This window comes from Hibiscus syriacus, unplaced genomic scaffold (genome assembly GCF_006381635.1).
Source record: "Hibiscus syriacus cultivar Baekdansim isolate YM2019G1 unplaced genomic scaffold, ASM638163v2 tig00111410_pilon, whole genome shotgun sequence".
Lineage (NCBI taxonomy): Eukaryota > Viridiplantae > Streptophyta > Magnoliopsida > Malvales > Malvaceae > Hibiscus > Hibiscus syriacus.
Window position 1 is genome coordinate 220,668 of NW_024063087.1, and position 27,356 is coordinate 248,023.

The 27,356-nt window shown below is 34.7% G+C and overlaps 2 long non-coding RNA genes and 1 pseudogene across 2 annotated transcripts; 2 read left to right on the forward strand and 1 right to left on the reverse strand.

Moving 5' to 3' along the window:
* Positions 1-11,275: 11,275 nt before the first annotated feature.
* LOC120162910 lies at positions 11,276-26,704 on the reverse strand (annotated as a pseudogene).
* LOC120162939 lies at positions 19,176-20,029 on the forward strand. The gene is made up of 3 exons (XR_005519596.1): positions 19,176-19,585; positions 19,663-19,768; positions 19,896-20,029. It is a non-coding gene; the product is annotated as an uncharacterized LOC120162939 (long non-coding RNA).
* Positions 20,377-26,389, forward strand: LOC120162937. Its single transcript, XR_005519595.1, has 7 exons — positions 20,377-20,485; positions 20,686-20,712; positions 20,806-20,919; positions 21,017-21,082; positions 23,895-23,989; positions 24,117-24,236; positions 26,174-26,389. It is a non-coding gene; the product is annotated as an uncharacterized LOC120162937 (long non-coding RNA).
* Positions 26,705-27,356: the final 652 nt, after the last annotated feature.

A 27,356-nucleotide genomic window follows, 5' to 3' on the forward strand; every position in this document is an offset into this window, starting at 1 on the left:
AAAAAAAAAATAATAATAAAATAATAATAAAGTGAAATAATATTACAAGAGAAATAAATAAAAATGAAGAAAATGTTAAAATAAAAAATGAAGAAAATGTTAATTTTTAAAAGAAATAAAAATAAAATAAAAAGGAAAGAAATATAAAAATTTAAGAAAAAAAATAATAACAATAATAATTTTTTATTCAAAAAAAATGAAGAAAGTGTTAAAGGATAAATTAAGAACGAATTAAAATTTACAGATCAAATTGATGTTAAAAAGTGGGCTGTAAGAGAAAAACAAAAATATAAGGGGGTCAATTCGTAAAATATAAGAAATTTAAACATAAATGAAATTGAATAAATTTGAAATTTAAGGGTAAATTTACAATAGATGACCAAAACGAATTACACATCAAAGTTAGAGGGATTTCGAAAATAATTTAACAATAAGCTAATTACACAAAGGTCCCTCATATATAAATACCCAAAAACAAAAACAAAAAATCATTTAAAACCTTAAACCAAAAAAACAACATTCTCCCAAAACACTCTCCCCTTAAAACCAACCGATCGTAGGCCAGTCATCTTCCCCAGCCACGATCCTTCGTCCATCGTCGCACGACGACCGAAAAAAAAACTTACCCGATAGCTTTCTCTCACCACCCTGAAGCCTAAACCGAGACCCAAATCACCTAAAAAAAGCCCTGAACTGTGTAGATCTATGTCTAAACTTTCAGATTTTTACCTTTTAAATCGGCTTCCTTTTCGACGAACCACGACCGACGCTCCTCCTTGTTCTTTTTGTGATTTTCTTTGCGGTTTTGCGAGTGGTTTTTTCGTGTTTGCGTTTGTTGTTTCTATTTGTATTTTTGCTGTTTTTTTCGGTGATATTTTTGGTATTTAACTCGGTTTTGCTTGTTGTGGTCGCTTGATACTTCGGTGATGTTTTCTTGGTTGCTTGGCTCCCTCTTTTGCTGCGCTCGACCGGGGTTTTTATAACCCTATTGCCTGCTGTTGTGGCCTAGAATATGATGGGTGGGTTGTTGCTAGATATTTCGGGATGGTCAAGTACCGCTCGGTATGACATAACGTGCTTCGATTTTTCGTATTTTTCCAGTTTCTGGTGCCGGGAATCTCGTCCGGTGATTGGAACCTTGTTGGTGCGTAGCCTCCATGCATTGTTGACCGATGACCCCTGGGTTTCCTGATTTGTTGTGGGTTGTTGGATCAATTGATCCGATCCAACGACCATCATGCTTGCGGCGCCTTTGATAAATGTTGAAACCCTAATCCAGGTGGGCTTGCTGGGTCAGACCTGCCTTCCCGGTTGGGCGTCCCACACCCTTGTTGGACCTGGACCTGGACCGAATAAAATAAAATTAATGAAATGTAATATAAAATATATAATAAATCAAAATCAAAATCAATATAACATAAAATAATACTAATATAATATTATATTTTCAAAACTATAAATTATATATATTTTCAAAATTTGTTTTCAAAACTATATAATATATGTTTTTCAAATGTTTTCGAAACTATATACTATATATATATTTTCAAAAAACTATTTTCAAAATAATATATATTTTTCAAAAATCGTTTTCAAAACTATATAATATATATTTTCAAAAATTGTTTTCAAAACTATATATATATATTTTCAAAAACCAATTTTTTTTTAAAAAAAGTATATATTATATGTTTTCAAAAACCGTTTTCTAAAATCTATATATTATATATTTTTCAAAAATATTTTCAAAAATTATACTATATTAATACATATACTAAATAAGTCTCAAACAAAAATAAGTGTCTACACATTTATTATGATTTTCCACTGACAGCTGCATGCCCAAAGCTTTCGCAAAATGTAACATTTGTGTTTGTATTACCTACCTGTTCGTGTAGCAATCTGTTAGCCACTGCGTACCGTATACTCTCTTGTATGTTCACCACCCCACACTTGTACGTCTTGTTGTTCAAATGTTGAAATTGGGATTGATTTGATGATTGTTGCCTCTGAATCGATGAAAAGCCTGTCTATTATGTCTTCGCACCATTGTTTTGTAGCCGGATTAATTAAATCCGCTACTCATATTCTTCGTTTCTTGTCGAGCTTATATTTTTCGATATTTCTCCTAGTAGCCAGTAGTCACTCTAGATGGAAATATTTAGGTCGTTCCCTAGTTTCCATCGAATTCCTTTCTCTGACAATCCCCTAGAACTCCAAATACTCCTCCAAACGTAGGATGGCTCAGACCCAAGGTTTGCGTTAAGAAACGTTGTAGAGGAAAAATATTTTGCTCGTGTAGAAACAGTAGAGAAAGTATTCTCATTGATATTACTCATCAATAGAAAAGAGCTATATATACACAAGCTAGTATATCTAAACTAGGTAACTAAATATATTACAATTAATGAAATATATACTTTTCCTAAAAGTTAGTCTAATAATTTGTAACACACCCCCTCAAGTTGGATCATAGATATTAATCATGTCCAACTTGTTACATAGATAATTGATCCGTATTCCATTGAGACCTTTTGCGAAAATATCTCTTAGTTGTCCTCCGGTCTTCACATATCAGTAGATACCAAACCTTGTTGTATCTTCTCGCGAATGAAATGGCAAACAATCTCAACATGTTTAGTTCGTTCATGGAAGACAAGGTTGGAAGCAATATGAAGCGCAACTTGATTATCACACTAGAGTTTTGCTAGTACTGAGACTTTAATTCCAACTTCATTGAGGAGCTGATATACCCATATGATTTCACATACGAACTTGGCCATTGCTTTGTATTTAGCTTCAGCACTAGATCGTGAGACCACATTTTGTTTCTTACTCTTCCATGAAACCAAGTTACCACCAACAAACACATAGTATCTCGAGGTAGATCTTCTATCTTCCTTGCATCATGCCCAATCCGAGTCTAAAAAACATTCGATCCTAGTATGACCATGATTGCTATATAAAATTCCACATCCAGGAGCACTTTCAGATGATGCAAAACTTGTTCTACTACATTCTAATGATTAACAATTGGAGATGACATATACTGGCTCTAACACTTACCGGATGCACAATGTTAGGACGTGTTACCGTAAGATAGTTTAGTTTTCCAATAATTCGCCTGTACCTCTCAGGATCATCAAAAGATTCTCATTATTTGGTTAATTGTAGATTAGGAACCATTGTAGTGCTACAAGGTTTAGCACCTAATTTTTCCGTCTCCGATAATAAATCAAGCATATATTTTCTTTGAGATGGAAAGATTCCTCTTTTACTTCTGTTCACTTCAACTCCCAAGAAATACTTTAATATCCCCAAATCTTTGATGTGGAACTGAGTGTGAAGAAAAGACTTTAGAGATAAAATTCCACTAGAGTCACATCTAATGATAACGATATCGTCCACATAAACCACTAATATGATAATGCCTCCATCAGACTTTTTAAAGAAAACAAAATGTTCTGACTTGTTTTTTTGCATCCCGAACTTCTCAATAACCTGACTAAATTTCCTAAACAAAGCTTGAGGACTCTGTTTCAAGACGTATAGAGATTTCTTCAAACGACATACTTTCATATACTCCCTTTGAGCAATAAAACCATGTGGTTGCTCCATATACACCTCCTCCTGAAGATCACCGTGAAGAAAGGCATTCTTTATATCCAATTGATACAAAGTCCAATCAAAACTGGCAGCAAGATAGATAAATACACGAACAGAGTCCACTTTAGCAACTGGAGAAAATGTATCATAATAATCCACTCCAGAGGTCTGAGTAAATCCTTTGGCAACAAGACGAGCTTTCAATTCATTAACAGAGCCGTCAACATTGAATTTGACAATAAATACCCATTTGCACCCAATAATTTGTTTACCAGTGGGCAAAGGTACCAAGGTCCACGTACCATTTTCATCTAGAGCAATCATCTCCTCAAGCATAGTTGTACGCCATCCAGGATGAGCTAATGCCTCTCGAACAATTTTAAGTATGGAAATAGTATTTAAGGATGTAAGAAAGGCACGGGAAGAAGAAAAACAGTTATAGGAAACAACAAAAGAAATTGGGTATATGCATGTACGTTTAACTTTACGAAAAACAATAGATAGGTCAAGGTCATCTGTGGCGACCAGATCTAATGAAGAAGATATTGGCTTATTAGGACATGATTATAGAACTTCTATAATCGAGTTAGAGCTGACCAGTTGCGGGCGACGGGAGTATGTGTGTTTAATAGGAGGCTTAACAAAGGAAGGTTGAATCAACGTAGAAGATGATGACTCCAAATTTGATGAGACAAGGCAGATTAAGAAAGCATCTTTCTCCTGATGCACAAAACCTGAAAAAAGGGAAAGGTGTTTGTTCTAAAAATGTAACATCGACAAACACAAGATGCCTACCTAGACTGGAACTATAACAACGATACTCTTTTTGTGTACGAGAATATCCCCAAAACACACATTTCAAAGACTTGGGATCAAGCTTGGTAACCCGAGGACTTATATCTCGAACAAAATAAGTATACCCAAAAAATTTTGGTGAGATGGGAAACAAGTTTTTATTTTGAAGCAATGTATGGAAAGGTGTTTTACCCACAAAATTGAATAAGGTCTACGATTTATTAAAAAGAAAGCGATAGACGCGGTATCAACCCAACAACGTTTTGGAACCCGCATTTAAAATAACAAGGCCCGAGAAGTTTAGAGATGTCTATTTTTTCTTCCGGTAACTTTTTTTTGCATTATCACTTCGCAATATTTGTACATGTGTACCAAACTAGGTTCAAATTTCAGCACAAAAAGAAGAAAAATGGGCAAACAATTTAGAATGAGATTTCATTAAATAAAGTCATATCATTTGAGAATAATCATCAACAAAAGAAACAAAATAACGAAAACCAGATTTAGATAGAACTAGACTAGGTCCCCAAACATCATAATGAACTAACACAAAGGGAGTAAAAGCTTGTTTATTAATTCTAGGACTTGAACTAAGATAGTGATGTTTAGTAAACTGACAAGACTCGCAATTCATAGTTGTTAAGTAGGAAAACTGAGGACAAAGTTTATTTAAAGAAGAAAGTGAATGATGACCCAACTGACAATGTTCTTGAAAAGGGGTAAGAATCCTAGCGCATGCAACATATTCTGAAACAACTTCAAAAGGGGCATTAAGGATATAAGACCATCCAATTCATGTCCTTTACCAATAATGTTCTTCGTCAAGAGATCCTGAAACAAACAATAACGGGAAAAATGAGACACAATAATTAAGGGTACGTGTAAGTTTACTAACTAACATCAATTTAAAAGATAATTTTGGTAAACTCAAAAGAGAAAAAAAAAACTGATGGATGGAGTAGGATTGGAAGTGCCAGAGCCAATAACAGTTGATGTGAAACCATCGACTAAAGTCACAAGAGTCATAGATGTATGAGATTGAAAGTGAGAAAAAGACATGGGTTACATGTCATGTGATTTGTAGCACCAGAATCAATGACCCATTTTGATGAGGTGGAAACAAGGCATGTATTGGGTTTACTTGATTCAACAACAGCGGAAACGGGAACATAAGGTTAATTAATAGTTTCTTGAAGGTGAAGGAACTTGGCATACTCATCCGCAGATATTGTAACAACCGGTGAAGAAGTTTCTACACTAGATGCAACCTTCTTGTCACCCATAATTGCAAGTCGATAAAAAAACCCACATCAAACACAAAACCAACAACCATACAGTATTAAAAGACGACACCCAACCTAAAACAATAACGAATGAGAGGCACGGATCGGCGACAGGGTACAGTCGAAAATAAATGAAGAAGACGATGGAGGGAATCGACTGAGGAAACAGGCGACCACGCGCTTTGATGTTGCAATGCGTGAAAGAGTTGGAAATTGTTGTGACGGCGCGTAAGGCTCACTCACTAGGATTCCAGTGATCGAAATTTCCAGAACGACTGATCAGCATACGACGAACCTTTTGGTGCAGGCGATGTTGATAGATGGGCATTCAAAAGTTGTCGGTAAAAAAACGACCAAAAGGCACTATTTTCTTCCGATACCCCAAACAACCTAAAAAAATCAACTACTTGAATATATATTAAACCCTCTCATACCATGTAGAAACAGTAGAGGAAGTATTCTCATTGATATTATTCATCAATAGAAAAGAGTTATACATACACAAGCTAGTATATCTAAACTAGGCAACCTAATATATTTCAATTAATGGAATATATACTTTTACTAAATGTTATCCTAATAATTTGTAACAGCTCGTAACCCGCTACCGATTAGGTTGTTAGGATTATTATGATTCCTTCAGGCCTGCTTTGCAAGCAATGCGATGTTGAATTTGGCTAAGCTTCAATTGTTCCCAGGAACATCAATGAATACCCTTCTTTTTCTCTGAATTTTGCCACCAAAATCTTGTCATTATGTTCTCTAATTCCACGCACAATGTCTTCGGCATAAGAAAGCAATTCATCGCATAGAATGATAATGCTTGTAATATAGATTTTATAAAGACCTTTTTGCCTCATTGGGAAAGCGATCAAATGCTCCACGGTTTGATTCTAGTCCAAAATCCTTTCATTGAAATAAAAGCTTGTTTTTTTTTACTTCGTCTATCTGTTTCTGGGAGGCCCAAATACCTTTCCAGGTTTGTTGTACTTGAAACTTCCAATATAAAGCAGATGTCTTCTCTATTCGAATTGCAAACATTAGAATCCTGATTTGTCGAAGCTGATAACCTGCCCTGAATTTCGCTCGTATATCTGGAGAACATTCTTCAGCTCGCCTGCCACTCTTGGTGTCGCTTCTCCAAAGACCAAGCAATCATCCGCAAATAACAAGTGTGTAATAGATGGAGCGCACTTATTTATTCTGACTCCTTGTAAAGACTCTCTAGCTGCTGCCCGCCGTAAAAAAGTCAAGAATCATTCACTACATATTAGGAATAGATACAAATAAGAGGATCGCCTTGTCTCAAACCTCGCTTTGAAATGAACTTTTTGCATGTTTTGCCCTTGATTACCACCACGTACGAAACAGTAGAGACGCATCTAGTGATTAGGTTGATCCAATGGGTAGAGAATCCTAGCTTTTCATCATTGTCGAAACAAATTTCCATTCAAACCTATCGTAGGCTCTACTCATATCAAGCTTTAGTGCAAAATAACCCGTCCTTCTCGTTCTTTTCTTTATGAATGAGTGCAGGATTTCATAGGCTGTAATTACATTATTTGTGATCAATCTCCCTGGTACGAATTCACTTTATGCGTCATCTATACAGAGGTGGAGGTAATCTTGCATCCGATGAACAAGCATATTTGAGACTATTTTGTAAATAACGTTACAGAGGCTGATTGGTCTAAACTGGCTCATTCGATTGGGGTTTTGTACTTTAGGGGTCAATACAACGTGAATATAATTTATGGATGCCATTTCCTCGCTCCCTTGAATCAAATCTATGTAAAACTTTGCTACATACGACCTCACTATATGCCAAAATTGTTGGTAAAACAAGGCCATCCTCCCCGGACACTTTTAGGGGGCTCATCGCCTTTACTGCATTGGTTACATTTTCATAGATGAAAGGTTTTTAGAGCCTGCCGTTTCTTCTCATTGTAAATCTCGCTTCTATTTTAGCATAAGAAGCGTCATCGAAGCCGTCCTATTGTAACTCGAATAGTTTTTCAAAGTAATCTTTTGCAATGTTTTGTATGTTTGTTTCATCCTCTCATTGCTTACCTTCTTCATCTTTCAATGAACTGATTCGATTTTGTTTCTTTATTTGGGATGCAAATCGGTGAAAAAAGCTTGTGTTGTTGTCGCCACGTTTCAGCCAGTTCACCCTTGCCCTTTGTTCCCAGTACTGCTCCGCTTTGTTTGCTTCCATGTTCAGTTGAAATTTCACTTGAATAATTTCTCCTAAGGTGACATTAGTAGGTTCCAACTCCATTAACTCATTCAGTGGTTTTTGTAGATCCTTCTCCGAGATTCCCTTCTCTTGCCGCATCTTTTGAACCATTCTTCTAATCTTTCCCTAATGCGAGCTAGTTTTTCCAGTACTGTTCCTGGTCTTGATGTCCAAATTCTCTCCACCTCTAGCGTACACGATTCTTCCATGAGCCACGCAACTTCAAATTTAAAATGCCAATGTGTATCTTCTTTGATTCCACCCATCGTGTCCAATAAGAGTGGGCAGTGGTCAGAGAACGAATGTTGTATATGAGATAGTTTTTGATTCGGGAATAGATTCCACCAAGCTAGATTCCCTTGCCTCGACCCAATCTTTCTCGAATGTTATTGTCCTCTCTTCGACCCCTTTCCCATGTGAACCAACTTCCATGATATCCCACATCTAGTAGCTCGCAAACTTCTAAGGCTTTGCAAAAACCCTCCATTTGTCTCGCATTTCGATCAAGTCCTCCTTGTTTCTCAAACGAGTAAAGGATTTCATTGAAATCACCAATAACTAACGAAGGGAGACTTGTATCATCGTTCAACTGTCATAGTAAATGCCAAGAATGATTTCGTCTACTTTCCTACGGGGCTCCGTAAAAACTTGTACATTGCCATCTAATGTTTTCGTCCGTATCTATAATTACCATGTCAATGTGTGAGATTGAAAATGAGCGAAGTGTTATGTCAAACAAACATCTCCATGCCATACATAAACCTTCAATGCTTCCCCTAGCGTCCACTTCAATCCCGCTAGAGAAACCCAATGATCTTCGAACTCTCTCCATTCTTGTCTTTTTTAGTTTTGTTTCTAAGAAGAAAACTACATATGAGTTAATGTCTCTTAGCCTATGCCGGAGACGATTAATCGTATGAGGCTGGCCTAAGCCCCGGACATTTCATTTAGTAGTTTCATAGCATCGGGTTGGCTTAGTGTTGCAGACTTGTTGATATCGACTTGTTTTCATTCTTTGAATCAAGTTGTGTCAAACATGAAACTGTTGAATGCGATTGTCGTTGTTTTTTCACTCTCTCCACCATCTCCATATGCATATCTTCTTCTATACCCGCCATCCCCATATCAGAACCATGGTAATCAATAAGTTGACTTGCTTTACCTTTTGATAGTTGTTTTAGTATAGGGTTTATCTATTCCCCACCTCCTGCCGTCCAACGAGAATTCATGCTAGCATCCCTCGAGTCTTGAGAGCCTTTGTGTTCTCTATGCGTCTCTTCTTTACCTGTTTCATCCGAGTGTCATTGATCACCATCTGCCATTACTTTCGTGGTAGTATCCTCCTCTCGAATCCATGGGCTAGTTTGCAAAAATCTATTCCTTGGTGGAGCTTTCAAGGATGCATCCCATTGGGGAATTAACTCTGTTATGCCTTTTATTAGTCGAATTAGGAAAAATCTTTCACCATGCCCTAACTTTCCACACAGGTAACAAAACAACATTAATTTTTCGTATTGAAAGGAGGCATAACCGAATTTACCGTCTGGTAGTGCTAGCTTTTTTCTTTCTTTTTAATGGATATCGCACATCGATCCTCACCCTTGCTCTTATACTTCCTCTGTAGCCCAGTGTGACCGTTGTGTCTTAGGATATGAATCTTCCAACAAATTTTCCTAGTTGTCTTGTTATTGGTTCTGAGATAAATCCTGGTGGCAGATCATTGATTTGTATTAAAAAATCACTTGTGTGAAGGGGAACGATTGTTGGATCCTCTCTTTGTTCTAGTTTATGGAAAACCAAAATATGCGAATTAAAATACCACGGGCCACCGTTTTCAATTCTTTCAACACCCTCTTCATGGTAGAGACGAAACATATGTCTTCCTTCTCCCAATTCAGTAATTGATATTCCTCATATCGGTTTCCAAACGTTTGCTAGCATTGGTTTCATCGCTTGGAAATTTATCAGGCTCGATGTTAGAAACAACCCCACTACGCAATTTTCGAAAGTTATTCCTCCCACCCCTTCTTGTTGCTCGAAAGAGAGTGCTTCCTCCACATCGTCAATATTTAGTTCTTCCAATGTATGCTCTAACTCTGACACTGTCTAACTCTGACATTGTCGTAATTAAACTGGGTTGTTTTCTGTTTGATTTTGAAACAATCAATCGAAACCTACAAGGCAAAACCTTAAAACAGCCAAGGCGACCGACAGAGAAAAAGGCAGAACCCCTTATTTTCATGTCTTAAATTCCCAATTTATTCTAAATTTAATTATGACAACAAAGAAACCCATGAATAATGGCGGAACGGTGGTTAGTGGGGACCACTGTCCCCAAAATTTTAACCCCTACAGAATTTTTAAAAATTGATATTAATCTTTAACTTTTTTTTGAAAATTCTTAATTAATCTCCTCCCATAATTTTTAAAAATTCTCATTGAGGCTCTCAAATTTTCAAAAAGATTAGTTAGACTCTAATTTTTTTTTTTTTGAAAAAATGAAAATTAAACCTTCCAAAATTTTCAAAAATCTTAATTTAAACCTCTATTTTTAAAAAAAAATTAAGTTGACTCCTTAAATTCTACCACTAAGTTCTGCACATTAATGTTGAAAGGCATGACGTAGGTAGCGTTTAGGTCTAGAAAGCTATAAAAAAAAGTAAACTCCAACTTATGCGATTTAACAACATGAAAAATAAATCAAATACGAAACTACATGAAAAATGACATAACCTTACAGTTATATACGAAAATGTGCTTTGAAACAAATTATCAACGTTGTAAAAACATGCCCTAACTCTTTTAAACATGTTAACATATCCCTTGAACTCTGCAAATGCCTAGTATATGACAGTTAGTTACATAGGATGACTGTTTTTCAGGGGTAAAAAGCTAAAATTTTCCACATAATATGCGAAATCAAATGACTCATAATATATATTCTTAAGTCCATACTATATATTCTTAAGTCAAAGTACGCATTTTCAAAAAAGAAAAAGTCTAAGTACGGACGCAAGATTTTATGATACGGGTGAAATTCTAAAATTTTAAGAAATGATAACTTACAAAATTCTAGGAGCGAAAATATATTTTTAATAAAAAATACATAGAAAAATCTAAAATATATGATAATTTTAAATTTCAAGGGACAATTGTTCCACCCACCCCGGACCATCCTTGTTCTTAACCAGAGAAGGGGGTGAAAAATCAACCATGTTCTATATATCAAGAGTTTCAATTAAGAAGTTTATAACACAAATAAAAAATAAAACAGTTAAAAGAAATCCTAAGTTCCTTACATCATTACCAACAGTAAGTGTTCAACTCTTTATAAACTAGTATATAAATACGTATAGATGAAGTTGGTCGAACCATTAGAGGCTTCTGCTTGCATGTGCTGCACCAAAATGGAAACAAATAATCAGAAAGAAATATGTATCAAAATATGAACAATATTTTAAGAACTGGAGGAAATCACCCTACACATTACGATAAATAATTCTTCAAAGTTAATGGTTAAATAGCACTTAGTATAGCCTTTTTTCAACTTAATTTATATGCATTAAATGGCACGGTATGGTTCCAAAGGGTAGACTGTTTCCTGAAAATATTTATCATTGTTTATTGCAAATATAATCCAACTTAAAGTTGTAGTTTTCACCATACATATCATTTCCTTTGTGATTACATGCATGCACTAAGTGCTTAATTGGAAGCATTTGCATATTATGATAAACTGTTTCTAACCTTGAATTGGGGATGGAAGGGAGAAGGTAGGTTATACAAGTTGAAGAGCAGTTTGGTCTTGGTTGGAGTAACCATTACTGGGTTCCACCAGGTTTAGTGGCAGAAAGTTGCGATTGTAGGAATCTTGCATCAGCTGGTTGGATTGTTCTTGCGCTCTTTCATTTTCAGCTATCTGCATGCATGCATACATAGGTATGCCATCCAACATATATGAACATCTATGATGATGAAGGTGATCATGATTATGAACATGATCCAACTCCTCTCATCTATGTTTGATAGTAGACAGACACAGGCTTACCTTTGCTCGCAGGTACATGTTGTCATTCTGCAGTTCAACTTCCTACAAAATACAAGCCAATTACGAAAGAGGATTTTGATTTAACCATAACCATATGCACCACAAGCAACCTATAGATAATATCAATAAATCTTATATTTTTGTTGAGTTTTAGAGTGCTGCAAACCAGATACATACAAGGTTTATGAGTTAACTAACACATATATAGATAACATAAAATATAAAAGTGGGGATGAAAACCCTCTTTTGCATGAATCCTATTTCTGCGAACAGTAATTCGTTCTGATAGAGTTAAAGAATATGGTGAGTGAATCAGCCAATTTTATTCAGTAAAATAATTAAAAGAAATTAAGAGAAAAATGAACCTTTTTGGATCTAATTCTACAAATGCCTTTCTCTAGTCTGCCTTCCAGGTTCTTGAGTTCCTTAAAGGTCAAAGAGCTAGGAGCCTCACCTAGGATATGCCTGCAACAAATTACACCCATCATTTATAGAGCTTATGAAGAAGAAGAGGAATTAATTGATGATGCTTACCTGTTCATGTTCTGAGCATCAAGAATTTGTCGTCGGAGTTTGGTGGCTTCTTGCTGGTAGAACTGAGTTCAATTTTTTTTATATATAGGATCAGAGTTAATTATGATTCAAAAATATTTTTAAGGGTGTACATATATATATTAACAATACAATTTTATACGAGAGTGGACACAAATAAAATCTCACGATAGATACAATCAATAAAATAGATAACTGATTAAAATATAGATTTAAGACTGAACACGTACTTACCCTAAATAAAAGGTTGTAATTATTTCTCATTTTTTGGATACTAAGAAACCTAGAAGATAGGGACAAGATTGTTGAGAAAGTCCACTTGTGGTGGTTTATTTTTCTTAGGATGATAATATTTGTCTGAGATATAATATTTTTTCAGGTTTTATTTGAGAGATGATCAATAATATGTTAATGGGTTATAGTCGCTGTAGTAAAGAAAAATGTTCGAGTTGTATTTGCGTTTCATTGGTTTGATTTACATGTGGTTATTGTATTGATTCCTTTGCAAATCATTTTATATCTAGTGTATGAAGATTTATTAATAAAATAAAATATTTATTGTACGAACATATACATTTATGATTCACTTTATACCCGACTTTGCTCTTATTGATATTAGTTCCACACACTCCTATTTGCTAGTAATGTTTTTTTCCTCGGCATAAATATTTTATTAATGATAAAGTCAACAACAACAATAACAAAACCCTATTCCCATATGCAATGGGATAAGGGGGAGGTAGGGTAGTAGGCTACCCCCAATGCCAAGTTGAGAGCAACTTCCATGAAAGACCTCCGACAGTCAGAAAATTGAAAATAAAGGTAAAATGCAATGCATGTATAAATAAATAAATAAATAAATAAATAAATAAATACATAGTTGAAACAACCTTCATATGCAGTCTACATATGCGCGTCTGTAATGGGATGTAATCCCTGCAAATAAATCCTTGCGTAAAAAGGCTCTGCATATAGACAGAAACGTAAGACCCGACTAAAATTAAAAAGAGGAAACTTGAAGAGAATGATACACAGAAGTTAACGATAGCAAGCAACGAGAAAGAATAAAGTCAAATGGGTTAAAACCTAAACTAAGGTAACATTTCTCCGCTACCCTAGTTCTAAACCTTCAAAAATTCCAATGACAGAAACATATAAAAAGTAGAAGTCATTGAAATTTCTACAAAGGCATTAAAAGAAGATAGAGGTGATACCCCCTATGGATGTAACCCGCACTACTCGGCTACCCTGGTCTTAAGTCTCCATACTTTCCTATCAGAGGTCATGTCCTCGGTAAGGGCTAAATCCTTCAAATCAGATCTCAAGTTGTCTTCCCACTTCCGCCTTGGTCGTCCTCTCCTTCTGGCACCATTGACTGTAATCGAATCTACCCTCCTAACCGCATCCGACGGTTGTCGCCTAAGGACATGCCCAAACCACCGTAGTCTTCCCTCCCTCAATTTTTTGGATACATGCACCACCCCTAAGGACATCCTAATAGCAGAGTTTGGTGTCATGTCCTACAGAGTCCTACCACATGCCCATCGAAGCATTCTCATTTCTGCGGCATCCATCCTCCTTACGTGATCCTTCTTGATTGCCCAACATTCTGATCCATACAATAGCGTTGGTCTTATTGCCATTCTATAAAATTTTCCCTTAAGTTTTAGAGCCACTTTCTTGTCACACAAAACTCCGATAGCAGCCCTTCACTTTAGCCATCCCGTATTTATACGGTGTGTAACGTCATCATCCACACCCTCATCTTTATATATCATAGACCCTATATACTTGAAACAATCCTTTGAGGGGAGAACGTGTCCTTCTATACATACCTCTACATCTTAATCATTTTGGTTCCCACTGAAGTTTGAACATAAATACTTTGTCTTTGCAATATTGATCCTTAGACCTTTTTCTTCCAAAGCAGTCTTCCAAGTAGCTAGTCTACTATTTAGCTCAGTTCTTGTTTCAGCAACTAGGACAATGTCGTCAGCGAAAAGCATACACCATGGAACACCGTCTGGTGTTACATAATAGATGTCGTCCATAATCAAGGCGAAGATGTAAGGGCTAAGAGCCGACCCCTGGTGGAGTCTGATTTCCACCGGGAATGCCTTGGTGTCTCCAACTGTAGTTCTGACGTATATAGTAGATCTGCAGTACATATCACGAATCGCCTAGATATAAGCAGTTGGGATCCGTATCGTTTCCAAGGTCTTCCAGATTGTATCGCGGGGAACGCTATCATACGCCTTCTCAAGGTCAATGACCGCCATATGAAGATCTCTATTTTTTCCCTATATTTATCCATAAGCCGTCGAAGTAGATGAATCGTCTCCATAGTAGACCTGCCTGGCATAAAGCCAAATTGGTTTTCCGAAACCCTAGTAACCTGTCTCAACCTAGCCTCTATCACCCTTTCCCATAGCTTCATGGTATGGCTGAGTAGTTTAATACCTCTGTAGTTACTACAACGTTGGGGATCTCCTTTATTCTTATAGATTGGTATCACCGTAGACTCTCTTCACTCCTCTGGCATCTTGGCAGTCTCTAAAATAATATTAAAGATGTTGGTCAACCACTTAACTCCCTCTTCTCCTAGGGCCAACCACACAGTGATAGGAATTTGATCTGGATCGACAGCTTTATCCCTCCCCATCTTTCTAAGAGCCATTTTGACTTCCTTAAACCCAATCCTAGTTGTAGGGCATTCATTGGCCGTAGTAAGATGGTCAGCTGACCCATCAACGGTACTATCTCTACAGGGAGAGGCACCGTCATTAAATAAGCCAAATAAGTAACTACCCCAAACCCTCTTAATATCATGATCTTTCACTAAAAGAACACCATTATTGTCCTTAATAAACCTAATGCTACATATATCCTTTTTCCTATTCTCCCTAGATTTTGCTAGCCTAAAGATGCAGTTTTGTCCTTCCTTGGTGTCTAATCTCTTGTACATTTTCTCGTATGCCTTATCCTTTGCTTTAGCAACCGTTTTCTTGGCTTCCCGCTTCCCCTCCTTGTATCTTTGTTTAGCTCTCGATCTTTCTTCGTCGTCATTGCATTGTAGATATTCCTTGAAGCAAGTTTGCTTTGTCTTCACCTTAAGCCTGATAGTCTATTAATTAGGATAGAGAGTATTGGTAATGATGTTATTTTGTTGAGTCTGCCGGAAGAATCAGTTCTAATAAATAAAGTGTTCAAAAGGTGTCCGTTAAAGATTTAAGGTAAAATCTTTCTTGCAGATCTTATGAAATTGTCCTTCAAGAACATGGTGGATGCATTAAGCCCCCAAAGATAGCTTATGCATTCTTATTATTTTGGGTAAAAATATTAAATTTAGTTCAATTTATTAAGGGATGAGAAAAAATAAAAAAATTTGCATAATTGTTTTTTAAAAAAATATTTGCATAATTGTTTTTTTAAAAAATATTGAATTTTAGATGCTATTTTTAAATTTCTAGATTCTTCACTATTTAGGGAGTTCAATTTAATATTTGTTATGAATTGACTGACTGAACACCGAGTTAATCTGGACTGTCCAATTTAATACGCGATTTTCACTATGATTGCTGAGAAATTGATCCAGAAGGATTCTAAAACAAGCAACCTAAAAGTATACCTAAGATCTGAAATTGACATTGTGATTTAATTAAGAATGAAATTAAAATATTAAGGATTACTTTTACTATTATATCTTGAAACATTAAGGACTGACTGACTTAAAAATTTTGAAAATAATGAAAGTAACATTATAAATAAATTGAAGGACAAAACTGAAAAAGTAATGAAACATTGTAACTAACTTTATTGTTATGTAAGAATTAAAATTATTATTTGAAAATTTTTGAAACAATAAAATTGATATTGTAAAAAAATGAGGGTAAAATTAAAAACAGTGAATATTTAAGGGCTAATTTTATTATTATTATTATTATTATTATTATTATTATTATTATTATATATAACTTCTTGTATAAAATTGAGACTATATATATATATATTGAGGAATTGAATATAGTTTCAAACAATAATTTAAAAAATATATATTAAGATATTAAAGTTTAAACCCGAGTTGGGAAATTTTATTATCTAAAAAAATAAAATTTTCAAATTTTCATGAAATTTAAAATTAATGTATTTTAAGACGATATAAATTATTTGTAATTATTTTCTTTAGATAATTTCTTTTATTAGTTTGGGGCAAACACAAAGTTATATTTGTCCAAAGACTCAACCATTTGACATTTAAAGCTCATACCCCTATATATTATGCTTGAACCCGAAACATCAAAAAATAACATCAATTATTTAACTACTTAGGTCGCTTGGTTCATGCTTTCTTTAAATAAATCCAAAATATCATCGGGTAAACAATAATTATAAAAGGACAACGGTTTTAAATAGAATAAAATACATATATGTATGAGAAATATGCATGTATATATATATATATATATATATATTTATAAAATATATCAATAGTATTTAATTTTTACACCAATAAATAAATTCATTTCTGAAATTTTGAGTTGCTAACTGGTAAAAATGAAATTCGTTTTCTTTTATTTCCTAGCTGTAAGTAAGTTGAAGGCATAGAAATGAATCATGGAGGCTGCTTTAAGACAGTGGGAGAGAAAATGGTAAACTACACGTTTAGTATCTAATCTATTAGTTTTAGTCTGTTTTAATATCTAAATTTTTTATTTTTTTCCAAAATTTGACGTTAAGTTTTTAACGGGGGTATTAAAATGAAATAAAAACTAAACGTTAGGTATGATTTTAAAAAAAATTAAAAGTTTAGATACTAAAACGGATCAAAACTAATAATTTAGGTACTAAACGAGTAGTTTACCAGAGAGAAAACACAAAACTATGTATTACCCATTAACTGAGCAATTTGGGTAGTTGAAGATCATCACTTTAGTAATTCATATATAAGGTTTAATCAATATATATATATATATATATATATATATATATAAAAGGTAAATTAGAACTTGCCTGAATGTTGGCTTCAGCAACAGATCCTGGGTTTGTTGCATCTTAACATGCTTTCTTGTGTCTTTCAATTGTTGCTCTTACACTGTCAACATTTATAATCACTTCACATTCTTCATTTATTGCATATATGTATCACAAGAAAGTAGTTAGTATGGCACCACAATGGACTATTTGAATGCTTTTTTAGTAGTATGAGGTGAGATTATAAGGATAGTATTTGTTTAGAACTTTCTTAACTGATTGACAATGCATACACAGTCTGCAGATAACTGTTCGAATTCAAAATCTCTAAGGAGAAGAACCTTTCCTTTTACCACTTAGGTCACTTAATGAATTCTTAAATGCTTGATTTTTATTTTATTTTCTTTTCAGCTTCTACAAAGATGTTAATGAAGTGGAAAATTAATTTGGTTTAATTTTGAGGTAGTGACAAAGTTTAAGTTAAATATTAGTCTTGAGTTTGAATTAGGGTAGTTCATGGACGGTTAATCGTACCGTTTAGCCTAAACGGTCGGTTAACCGTTGTAACGATTATGAGATTTTTCTAACCGTAACCTAACCATTAAGAAACGGTTAACCACTAACGGTTAACCATTATTAACGATTCGATTATAGGTTAACATACAGTTAACCTATTACAATTATTTGTCAATTTTTTTTCATAATTCATACTACAAAAAAAAATATATAACTTAACACATACTTACACCGATGTAAGTGAATAAAATAAAAAAGTGTAGCACTTAATGCATATTTACAGCAGTGTAATTATGTACATCTCCAAATAATTTAGTACCCAACAATAAACACATAATTATATTAGTGTAAGAATATTTCTATATTTTCAAAGAAATAAAAATTAAAAATGATATATATATATATATTAAATTATTTGTATAAAAATTTTATTATATATATATATATATTATAAATAGTAGAAAATTATATTAAGTTATTTGTGTAAAAATCTAATAAATTAGAAATATATAATTATAAATTTAATTTCTTAACGGTTAATCAAAACATGTAATCGCAACCTTAACTGTTAACCATCATGGTTCGGTTAACCGAAACCGTTTAATATTAACGGTTAAGTTAATTAACCAATTAAATGTAATAGTTATACCGGTTAATAATTACAGTTAACGGTTCCTGATTTTTTTGAACACCCCTAGTTTGAATCCCCTCTTTTTCTATCAGTACACCCTATTTTTTTATTTGAAGGTTGGTATGTAATTAAATCCAAAATAAGTTTAAAATACTTAATTTTTATTTGAAGTCAAATAGAATTTAATTATATATATATATATATTGGTTTAATAGGGTACAAGGGCCGTCTAGCTGCCCGTTCTATAAGAATTTAATAACTCCTCAACTTCCTTGGGTGAGTTTTCCAAAAAAATAATGTCTTCCTGATACTTCCATGTCTGCTTGGTGATGAAATCTGCGACGCAGTTTGCCTCTCTAGGTATATGCTTCAAGTCTATCTCCCAATTTTTCTTTAAGAGATTCTCTATGTGTTGCAGAATGGTAAGTTTTTTGTGTTCAATCGATTTGTTTTTGATCAGACTGATAGCTTCTTTGTTATCGGATTCCAAAATCACTTTATTTTCTCCCCTAATCCAAGCCATGTTTAAACCCTCGTGGATACCCCACAATTCCGCTTCCAAAATTGAACACATCCCTATTTTTCTTCCAAATCCACATCTCTAGTTTCCATTGTAGTCTCTAGCAACTCCCCCGCATATAGCTTCTCCAGTTCTCTGATTTCTGGTTCCGTCTGTATTTATTTTACAGTAGTTTCTAGTAGGCTTCTACCATTTGTAGCGGCTGTTATTTTTGCTTTGGGGGTTACCAGACTTAGTGACTCCTGGGTTCTGTAAATCTTGGTTCAATCTTTTAGCTTGTTGAATAATCGATTCTCTTTCGATCATTTCTGGGTCGAAAATTTTTTGATTTCTTCTTTTCCAAATGTTCCAGATTACAGAGCTGAAGAAAGATGGCCAGCTTTCAATTGATGGTGCAGGCGATTGGGTTGCTTCAAGGTTCTCGGTAATCCACTCCTTAATATTGCTACTCAGGAATTTTCCCAGCTTCTGGGTATTAATCAATTCCGCCCATATCTGCAGATTTCTCGGACAGAGTCTCAGCATATGGTTTAAATCTTCTGCGGCATAGATGCAAATGGGGCAACTTGCATCCGTCGTTATGTGCCTACGCTTTCTTTCCAGATTGGTCAGTAATTTATCTTTTCAAATAAGCCATAGAAAAGCTTTGATCCTGGGAATATTATTATGTTTGGCAATGATGATCCAAATCTTTTCCTCTATTGAATTGTTGTTTTCTAACTCCTTATACGCAGATTTGACTGAGAAGACTCTGTTCTCCGAGGGGATCCAACCTGGTGTGTCAGCAAGGTCTTCATCGATTGGAGGAGGTGTTGCTTTTAGTTTTCTGATGGTTTGATCTGAGAGTAGTCTTGTGAGTATATTCCAGTCCCAGTTGCCATTTTGATTAACCAATTCTTTGACTTTGGACTTGTTGTTCTCTACTTCCCTTGGTTGTTTGAATAGATTGAATAGAGAGTCTTTATTATCTAGTCATCTATCATGCCAGAATTCAACATGTTTACCGTTTCCAATGTTCCAGCAAATGTTCTGTTTAAACTTTGGCCAAAGTGAGCATATATTGTTCCATAGAGATGATCCTCCTCTTTTCTCAAGCTTTTCAGGTAGAGTCTCTTTCATTCTGTATTTGCTTCTCAACACCTGCACCCATAAAAGGCCAATTCTATTAGTAAGTGTGTATGCAAGTTTGAAAATGAATGCCTTATTTTTGTTTCTCAAATTCTTCAATCCTTGACCCCCTTCTTTGATCAGTTTACAGAGTGTCTCCCAGTTCACAAGATGAATACCCTTCTTCTCATTAGAATTCCCCCAGATAAAATCTCTGGTTAGCCTTTCAATCTCCTTACATGTTCCTTTAGGCATTAATATTGACTGCATAGTGTATGCATGAATAGCGTTGAGAACTGATTTAGCAAGCATAATTCTTCCCGCTAGAGATAATGTTTTAGCCTTCCAACCTGTAAGTCTGTCTTTAATTCTTTGGATGATGCTGTTGTAAGTTCTTTTATTTATCCTGTTGTGCAGTAATGGAACTCCCAGATAATTCCCAAGGTTCTTGACTTCCTTGATGTCAATCATATTGGTTATGGAATTTCTGGTCTGTTAAATAATATTGTTGGAATAAAAGATGTTGGATTTCTGCAGGTTAACCTTTTGACCCGAGCTGCTATAGAATTTATGGAGAGTTTTTTTTTGAATAATATCGATTTGAGTCTTGTCAGCTTCAGCAAAGAGCATAAGATCATCTGCAAAAAAGAGGTGAGAAATGTTAGGACCATTTCTAGACAACTTAATCGGTTTACATTTGCCTTGTTCAACTGATAACATAATTTCTTGAGCCGGCCTTTCCATGCAGATGACAAAGAGGTAAGGCGATAGGGGGTCTCCCTGTCTGATCCCCCTAGTCGGTTTAAAAGGCTCGGTAAGATCTCCATTCCAGTTGATTTGGATTGTCATGGATGTAATGCAGTTCATAATGGCTATAATAATCCTATTAGGCAGACCCATTTTCTTGATGTCGTCCTTAATGAAATCCCAATCCAATCTATCATAAGCTTTTTCAAGGTCAATCTTGATGGCCAACCAACCCTTTTTTCCTTTCTTTTTCTTCATGGAGTGAATTACTTCTTGAACTAGAATAATATTGTCAGTAATAGACCTGCCTGGAATGAAACTCGTTTGGCTATTAGAGATGATGTTAGGAATGATAGGTTTTAGGTGGTTCACAATGACTTTGGTAATAATTTTGTAGGTCACTTGACATAGGCTTATGGGTCTAAATTGAGTAATTCTATCAGGATTATCCACCTTAGGTAATAACACAAGGCTAGTTCTGTTAATAGCTTCATCTATCTGTCCTCCATTAAGGCAGTACTTAACTAAATTGCAAACCTTTTCTACAACAGTGTCCCAATTGCTCTGGAAAAAACTCGCATGAAACCCATTAATACCTGGAGCTTTGAGTGGGCTCATACTGAATAAAGCTTCTTTGATCTCAATGTTGTCAAAAGGTTTGTCAAGCCAATTCCACTGTTCACGATTCAGATTGGGGAAAGGTCTAGGATTTTCCAATGATTGATTTATCGATGGATCCCTGGTAAATAGTTCTTTATAGTAGTTCCTGGTATGGTTTTTAAGTAAATTCTGATCATCACACCAATTATCAGCTTTTGTTTAAGAGCTGTTATAAGTTTTTTCATGCCCTTAGTGATCACACAGGAGTGGAAATATTTGGTATTTTTATCACCGTAATTGATCCATTTACATCTAGCCCTTTGAGCCCAAAGCAGTTCTTCTTGTCTAAGAATAGTATCCATATCAGTCTTAAGTTCAGTCTCTAAGGTTGACAATCTTGTGGAATTATAACAACGTAAAACTTTATCAATACCTTTTAGTCTAGCCATAATTCTTTTCTTCTTCTGGTTGATAATGCCGAAGGTTTCACTATTCCAACCTTTGATGCTATCTTTGATATGATTGAGACTCTCCATAAGGTTATCTTTCTTAACCCACTCTTCTTTTAAAAAATGATCGAAATCAGGATGACCCATCCAGGCAGCCAGAAATCTAAAAGGTTTCTTTCTATTGTCCTTGGGGCTATTCATTGTGTACAGTAAAATAGGGCAGTGGTCCAATCCAATTCGGTCCAAGTGGAGTTCTCTAGTTTCAGGATATAATTGTAGCCACTTCATATTCATAATGCATCTGTCTAGTCTTTCCCAAAGGTTACCACGACGCCAAGTAAACTTATCTCCTTGGAAATTAGCTTCAATCAAATCATTGTTAAAAATGAAATCTTGAAAATTTTTACTCCCTCCTCTGAAGCAGTTGCAACCACCAACTCTCTCATCAGATCTCAATATACAGTTGAAATCTCCACCTAAAATCTAGGGTTCATTGTTGCAAGGTTTGAGATTTTCTAGAAGATCCCATAATTTACAACGAATGTTAGGGTTGGGGCTGGCATAAACTGCTGTAATATAGTTCCAGTAGTTGCTGTTAATATGATTAACACAGGCATGCACATATTGGTTAGAAATTCTAAGAATCTTAACCTCCACTGAATCATCCTAAAGCATCCAGATTCCTCCACTATGACCTTGAGATTCAATTCTAAATGAGTTAGTATAACCCATATTTTTAATGATATTGTCTGCTTTTCTGCCACTTGTGTGAGTTTCCATCAAAGCAATGATATTAGGCTTGTTAATAGTCACACAATCTTTAAAGTATCTTTTAAAAGAAGGTTTAACTACCCCTTGGGTATTCCAGAACAAAATCTTCATAATCATTGAGATAGAGGGTAGGTACTTTGGGACAACTCCTTTTTCTTTTCTTCAGATTCTTTGCTTTGACTCTGTTCCATTTGCTCCGCCATTTGAGTAAGACTAGTTGTAGTCATGGTATTATCAGGGGGAGCCAAGTTTTCCGAATTCATATTGTTTTCTTGAATCCATTCTGATAGGTAAGGGACCTTTGGATTTATACTAGTTTTTGAATTTCTGACTTTGAGACCTTTTTTGGTAATGCGAGAAATTTGACTAGTCTTCTTGTTGAAATTCCATCTAGAAGTAGTATTCCTATTTTTGTCTCCTTCTTGAATGGAAATTGTAATATGTTTTCCATCTCCCACAATTATATTGTGTTCACTAATTCGGGCATCTTCTTTAGCCAAGACTTGGATTCCACTAAGACATATTTCCTTTGTATGAATTGTATTCTCTGTTAATCTTCTATCAGTGATAGGCACATCAACTAAATTGATCTTGTCAATTTCAAAATTGGTGGGATCACTTCTTTTCTGAGTTTGGTTCGTATTTTCATCCGCTTGTGTAGAACTGGCTTTGTTTCTCGTTCTTTCTCTATCGCCCGCTTTGCTTCCCATCTGGATCTTCTATGTGTTAGCTTTTGTAGTAGGGACTTGTAGTTCAGGTTCCTTACTTATAATTTGTTGATTTTTCGTGTTTACCCTGGGTTCTTCCTCCATCTATTCATCTTGCAGAGGTGCAAATCTGGAACCTTGTTTAGATGATTCTTCAATATCTTTATTTCTACTTTGGGTTCTTTGGTATCTGTTGTTTCTTCCTCTTGGCTGAACAACCATCCAAGGTCCAAAATGATTGTCTTTGCTATTTTCCTCATATGTTTGAACTTCAATATAGTGATTAACATTGGAGATATCTCTTTGAATTCCTTCAAGATTGGCTTGACAGGTTTCTTTTGTGTTCCCATAGGTACCACAGTTAAAGCAAATCTGTTGTAGCCCCTCATATTCAATTTTTTGTATGAAATCATTTATTCCCACACAAGGAATAAGAGGTTTATTCAGGTCAATTACAACTGTAATTCTAACGAATTTTCCCCTTTCTCCAACTTTAGTATTGTAGTCAATTTTGATGACTCTTCCTATCATATTCACAATCGTACTGATTAATGCAGTATTGTAATACCTGTAGGGAAAACCAGGTAAACGCAGCCAGGCAATGACTTGTGAGGGATGTTTCTCAGATGTATTAAAGTTCCTCGACCATGGTTGTACTGTCAAATAACTCCTATATATCATCCATGGACCATCGGTAAGCACTCTCGTGTAGTCTTCAAGATTTTGAAATTTCACTAGGTAATAGTCATTGTCAAGATCTATTAATTTGAAATTACCTATCGGCTTCCATAAAGCATGTATTCTGTTTATTAGCGCTTTATAACCAATCTTCTTTCCCAGCAGTCTCGTGATAACCACTTGTTTCATGTTTCGATCAATCAATTCATGGATTCGTCTAGAGAAGCTTATTTTTGGAAAATCTCCATAATTGTCCATTGTGACATCACCTTCTTGGAAAGATATTTCTTCTTCGGGCATCTTGATAGGGGGATTTTTGATAATATTCAATCTACTGGCAGTCATGGCTGAATATGAGAGTTTCTCCGGGCTCTTATCAATATAGTTTTAAAATAATTAATTTTTTATTTTTTAATTAAAAATAGAGAGGAATAAAGAGAAATAAAAAAATACATGCTAAATAATGATAAGGGAAGAGTTTTTTATTATTTAAAATTTACTTAATAGATAGATTTGAAAGAGATTTATGACATTTTCTTCCGACCTAAGGGGTTAAGTTTATATTTAAAAATAGATATTTTAATGAAATATCTGTATAAAATTTTAGAATGATCAATTTATAAAATTTTCGGGACGAAAACAGATTATAAATAAAAAATTAAAATTAAAATTAAAATTTTTATAATTTAAAATTTTTTAAATAGTTGATTGTGGTCCATATGTGTATGGGGATACGAGAAAAGAAAGACAAACTAGCAGCTACATGGCAAGGTAAGGCTAAAGCTCAGCAGAACAAAAGTAAAGAAAAGCAATAACAGTGTTGATAGAGAAACAATGAAGGTTGCTGTTTCCTTAATTTTGTCGAGCTTGGTTGGTTGTGTCTGTCACTGTAGCACAAGATCATCTAATATGATTGGTTCAATTCTTTTGATTGTAACCAAAAAATGAAAGAAAAAAATAATATTTTACGTCTATCTTAGAATGTTACATTATAACATTTTAGATTTCATTTATTTCTATCATTTCTCAATCTTAAATTAGGAGGAATTTTTAGTCTTTCCCCACCATGTAATGACCACAAATTCTTGAACTCTAACCCTTAAACCCTCTCTAATATCTTTTGTGTAACTCTATCCTAAATTAACATAAAATATAGTTTCTTTTTTAAAGTGATAATGTCAAGTATGATAACTATAAAATGATGAGAGTGAGAATTGAAGCAGAAGCACAAGCACAAGGCGAAACTGCATGGAGAGGACCCCTTGCTTTGTTTCTCTCCATCACTTCCATCATTTCCTAATCATAATGCTAGGCCTACCTATTAAATTATTTATTGGGATTAAAATATTAAAGAAGAAAACACAACCAAGTGTTTACAGAGGGAAACCCTAGCCTTGTGCACCCAAAGCTAGGATTCTTTTATAATTTGTTAAAGATATTTGTTTTAGATACTCTCTTAAAAACCCTACAATTTGATTTGACCCTTTCTTTATGGTTGAGCTCAGCTTTAGATTTATTGAGTCAAACAACCAATCTGGGAAAAAAACCCTAATTCAAAATCTAACTTTGAATGATTTGGTTTTTTTCATTTGTCACACATCCATTAGATCATTACCTTAAACTCTGTCATCTGATCGAAGTGTGAGGAGTGGGCTAATGAGAGCTTGACACAGTTGTGTTTAAGCAGAATTTTCTTGCAGGTGTGATAGATGATATGTGGAGAGAGAGGTAGGGAGAAAGAAAAAGAAACGAGTAAGAACTACCCATATATATCATTACAACCATAGTTTATTGCTCTTTAAAAGACTACTATATTTGCACCCATTGCATCATATCATCATCTGCATATCTATCAACAAGCAAAGGAAGAACATCTCAAAATCAAAAAGGTTTAGAGAAGTTGATCAAAAGGGCATCTTTAATGGACTGGAAATGCATATGCTTCTGTTGCAGGACAAAACGTTGATAAAAAGGGCATCTTTAATGGACTAGGATGAAACAAAAAATCAACAAATTTGCAGAAGAAAGAAAGAAAGGGGTTGAAAGGAAACCTGCTGTTAGCATATTCATAGAGACGGCCGCGGCTGGAGAAGACTACGAGAGCAACCTCAGCATCACATAGCACAGATAATTCATAGGCCTTCTTCAGCAGTCCATTGCGTCGCTTACAGAAGGTAACTTGTCGATTGGTGGTGTTCTCGATCCGTTTAATCTCGATTTTGCCTCTTCCCATCTTTTTCTGGGAAGAGCTTTCCGGTTCTACGTTAGGGAATTCCATGGCTCAGAAGCTGAAACAACAATCCAACCCCAAAACCTTTCCATCAGCTTAAATTTACAGACAAGAATGTTTAAACTACCTTCAGGGATTAACAAGCTTTGATGAATAAAGTTGAACAACTTATGGTCTCAAACCTGGAAAGGGATGATTGAGCTATGAGAAGGCCAAGTTCTTGAACTCCAAATCTTCTCTTCTCCTTCTTTTGATGAAGATAGTTGAAGTAGTGCAGCAACAACAGTTTTGAGTTGAAAAAAAAGGTGCTAGTTTTCTGGTTTAGCAGATAGACATTTATAGACACAAAAACAATCACCCAAAACAGGATTAGAAAAAAAACTCTCTCTCTCTCTCTCTAAAGCAAGCTATAATTTTCTTAGGTGAAACTGTAATGGAAAAGTGGCTAAAGAAGGATGGTTGATGTCCACTTTGAGATTCCATTAACCGTCCATTTTCACGTTGCATGGGAAAAAAAAAAGCTGGGTGATGAATAATAATGGTAAAGGGTATTTTGGAAACTGACTAGACCAGGGGCGGGCTCTGGGGCTCAAAGGGGCCTGCCCGTTAAAAATTTAGTATTTTGGTTTATATAAAAATAAATATTTAAATTAAAAATATAAGAATTTATTAAATATTTAATCGAGTACGGGCTGAACTAAATAATGATAATCTTATGTTCTCAAATTTTTGGTCTATTAATAATTTAAGTCATTGTAAGTTTAAATATTAGATAAATTAATTATTGTCATGTGAATTTTGAGTTTTGTTTATATATATATAAATCTGGAGTGAATACAATGTATTATTTGTACAAAGACTCTCAATCATTTGACAATGAACGCTCATATCCTTACATACGCTATG